Source organism: Phodopus roborovskii, unplaced genomic scaffold (assembly GCF_943737965.1).
Source record: "Phodopus roborovskii unplaced genomic scaffold, PHOROB, whole genome shotgun sequence".
Classification (NCBI taxonomy): domain Eukaryota; kingdom Metazoa; phylum Chordata; class Mammalia; order Rodentia; family Cricetidae; genus Phodopus; species Phodopus roborovskii.
The window spans coordinates 71107-75342 of record NW_026126200.1 but is presented as its reverse complement, the minus strand read 5'-3'; the positions used below and the strand labels follow the sequence as shown (position 1 = coordinate 75342).

At 40.0% G+C, this 4236-nt stretch overlaps 1 long non-coding RNA gene across 1 annotated transcript; it reads left to right on the top strand.

The window, feature by feature from the left end:
• Nucleotides 1-618: 618 nt before the first annotated feature.
• On the top strand, nucleotides 619-3574 carry LOC127218604 (uncharacterized). Its single transcript, XR_007834210.1, has 3 exons — nucleotides 619-701; nucleotides 2770-2899; nucleotides 3365-3574. It is a non-coding gene; the product is annotated as an uncharacterized LOC127218604 (long non-coding RNA).
• Nucleotides 3575-4236: the final 662 nt, after the last annotated feature.

Genomic DNA, 4236 nt, shown 5'->3' with positions numbered 1-4236 from the left:
TCAAGATTCCCAGGCACTGCTTTTGGGAGTGTTCAGTTTGCAATTGGACCAGAACTGACTCTTGGGGCAAGATGCTGAATGCCAGTTTTTGCACTTCCAAAATAATAGGGCCCTTGTACTGAAACTATACAAATGCCTTCTGAAAGTAGTGGGTGAAGTATTGTGAGATTTAGTATGGCCTTGAAGTTATTGACTCTGTAATTTGTAAGAGTCTTTGTTAAGTGATTATTGATTTTGATCATATATTTTACTCCTAAATATTTGGCCTCAAGAGAATGGGAATGGAATACAAACACTTAATGAATACAAATTCAACAAAAGGCCAAGGATTCCAGATGCTCTTAATTGAATGGCATTATACTTAAGCTTTTCTGGGATTATCAAACACTTTAAAAGTCCAGTGTGGGAAGCCACAGCCCCATGATGGTGCCTGGCTGGATGCCAGGTAGTCCGAGCTTAGTTGTAAACAAGCCTTATTTGGAAGTGCTTGATGGATCTGGTGCACTTCCTCCTTCTGTGGCCTATCTGGGATCGCCAGGTGGCATGAGCTGATTGGGCAGTGAGCGCACATTTAAGGGCTTGCTGAAGCTGGGGCAATCAGAAGCTGATGTACAAGGTTCCTGAATAAACTGCTTTGAAGAAGAGTTGTGGTTGTGTTTCCTTGCTGGCCGAGGTAGACGCGATGGTCCAGCTTCCAAAAGGTTTGCTCAATTTTCAAAATAAGGAACTACAAATAAGTGAGGGAACTAAAATCTGAGGGGAAAAAGAATTGATACACACAATTGTTCTTCTTGATGTTCTTTATTCTTCTTCCTTTCTTTTTTCCCTCCTGCTGTTGTGTTTCTGTTTCTGTCTATCTCTGTGTTTCTTTGTCTCTCCATTTCTTGTCTTCTTCTCCCTAACTGTTTTTTTTTTTCTGTTTCTTTTGCCTCTTTCTTCTCTTCCCCAAGTTCTTGGGGGGGGGGGGTAAAGGAATGCTTGCAACAGTAATTCTTTTTACAATACAATTTTGCAAGGATAATTCTTTTTGTATTGCCAGGCTTGAGTTTCTCAGGGTCAGAAAGGCAGATAAGATTTACACAGAGAACAATAAACTAAAACTACTCTGAGAAACTTTTAGCATCAATTACTTAGGACTGTAGGTAAAAGGGAGGGTCTAGTTTTTGATTTGCACAAGAAATAAAACCTGGAATCTTCCAGTGCTCTAGCCTCAGTGGCAACACAGGCCTATAGGAAAGTTTGCTTTTCCCTGAGGATGAGCAAATGGGTTGATTATCTTTGTTTTTATCTTGTCAGAGGACACAGGAGGGAGCAGTAAATCTCTGAGTTAAAATCTTGAGTTAATATAACAAGAAGTTTGAGAATCTTTTAATGCAGGGTTAGTTTAGGTTACCACTTTCTCTCTCTTCCAGTGAGGTAAAGTCAAGGCCATGCTTATATTTTCTACCCATGTAGGCAGCTATGAATCAACAACTTTGGTTGTGTAGTATTTCTATGTCTTTGGATATTTGGGAATGCCCTAAACACTGACCAAATGTCTGCCAATAAAGATAATTTCAGGAAGGCAGATCTCTGCAGTTACAATAGAGAGGGGAATAAGGCCTCACACATAACTAAAGGATGTAATTAGTAAAGTAGGACCTGTTAATAGAGAACAGGTTCTACACATAGCTAGGGAGGGTAATCAGTAAAACTCCAAATGCATGAGAGAAATTTGTTCCCAGTAAATGATCAGATGGTGGTGAACTGTGGGAATTAAACCTCACATTTATTACAGAAAGTAATAAGCTACAGGAAGAATCTACAGCAAGACACAGCTAATTCATTCACAATGTTATAATGCCATGTACAGCTTTGTACCTGGTAGTTGACAGATGTGAGCTGCCATGTGGGTTCTTGGAATTGAACCTTTGTCCTCTGGAAGGGAATCCAGTGGTGTTAATTGCTGAACCATCTCTCTAGACTGTAATGATATCTTTTAAGCTTAACCTTTCCTTGAGGTACTAGTTTTACTTTAAGAATCAAGCTGAGTGTTGTGGTGAACGACTGTAATCCCAGCACTCTGGAGCCTGAGAGAATAATCTTGGGTTTAAGGATACTCTAGGCTATATTAGTGAGAACTGTGCCAAGGCTTTCTATTACCATCTCACCCAACCCTGGCCTGTGCTGGGAAGTGAACATTGGGCCTTAAAGATGCTAGGTAAGAGCTCTACCACTGAGCTACAGTCCCAGCCCTAGTTTTGTTTTCTTTACTTTTTTTTTTTTGGTTTTTCAAGACAGAGTTTCTCTGTATAGCACTGCCTGTCCTGGAACTCAGTCTGTAGGCCTTGAACTCAGAGATCCACCTGCCTCTGCCTCCGGAGTGATGGGATTAAAGGCTCTCATTCTATTTCACAGATTGGTCTCAGCCTCTCAAATGCAGGCTTCAGAGGCATAAGAAACCATAGCCAGCTCTTTGCCATCTGTTTCCAGGGGATTTTTACATGCAAGCTCTTATGTTAGGACATTTTGTTTGTTTTTCTTTTATAAATACATTTGTAAATGTCATTGGGTCTTGTTAAGAATAAATATAATAACTTTGCTTCTGTGGCATTTAGAAGGCACAAAGAATGAATATGGGCTTATTCAACTAGTATTCTTACTCTGATTTCATTCCACTCTAATGGCCACTGGGAAGCTACTCAATTTAGCTCTTAAAAATAGTGTTTTTTAGTCTTGCAGCAGTGATAATGGCTATTATAAATAAAATGGTTTTATATTGATTTTCAGTGAAGTGCTAGAAGAATCCATTGTATGACACCAGAAATCTCTGATTTGCCTTTGGGAAATATAGAAACTATTTGGAATTCCAGAAGAACAGCAATTGCAAAGAGCTGAGGCTGTGAAGAAGCATATCAGGGTGAGTTGAGTGGTACTGGTCTTTATGCAGTGAGAACAGTATGTATGGATGTTGCTGTCTTATTTGAGACAACACACAGAGAGACAATTAGGGGCTTTGGATAGGTAACTTAGTAAGTAAAGGCACCTGCAACTCCATAATATAGGCCTGAAGACCTGAGCTAAATCACCAGAACCCATCCATATATGCTATAAAGCAAGAATTGAGTCCATAATGTTGTCTTCTCTCCTTATACTCATTTTATGGCATCTGCATTCTACAACCCCACATCATGAGCACACATAATAATAAAGAGTAAAAGTAATATTTGGTCATTCATACTGGGATAGCACAGGTTCTTCCTGATTTTGTTTATTTAAAGCTCTTTCTGCAAAATTTGAAATTATGTGTTTTTACATCCTAGTTGGTTTTGTGGTGTTTTATTCCCAGTGGCTCCAGGCTTTTCAATCATTTTCTCTCTCATAGGATTTTCTGGATAGGATGATTGCTGAAGAGGAGGGAAGCCTCATGAGACAGCTTTTCGAAAGCATATCTGTTGGAAACTGGGAATTGTGCTGACACTGCCCCCTAATGATGGTTGGGAGATGCATGCCTAGCGTGGCCACTTCATGGGTACCTCATCTCTCTCTCCTCTGTTCTTTCCCTCCAATAATAAACACCATGTGGCCTCATTGAGTCTCTTGTTTGTGTTTCATTGTCCACAGCTGCAGCAAAAGAACAACAATATCCATCTTTCAGGAGGAGCTGAGTACCCTGTGTAATGAGGTGAAGCCACTTCAGGTGTGGCAGTACAGAGTGCTTGGGGGCTGGTTGGGATCTTAGACAGAGGAATATGTTTTTAACTTAGTAATGCAAATGGAAAGCATTCTTGTAAAGGAGGGATACATATGAGAAATGTGAAAGGTAGTTACCCTATTGACATGAAATACCTATCAAACACTTCTTGCTGTATTTCAGTTTTATAGAGCATAATAATGTTTTAACTTTAAGGAAAAGGGAGGCATGGATCTTTATTTGAAAGATGGGGTAGGGATACATTGAAGAAATGGGTTAATTGGTAAAGTCCTTCCCTCAAAGGCATGAGAACCTGAATTGAATCCTCATAATCCTTGCAAAATAAGCCAGATTACTGGGCTTTGGCTTGTGCCTTTAACCCCAGCTCTTGGGATGCAGAGACAGGCAGATCTCTGAAGGTCAGCCTGGTCTACAGAGTGAGTTTCAAGACTGCCAGGGCATCATAGAGAAACCTTGTCTTGAGGGTAAAACATCATAATGGTTGCATATAGTTGCCATTGGGGAAGCATAGATAGGTGGATATTGGAGTCTTATGCATCAAA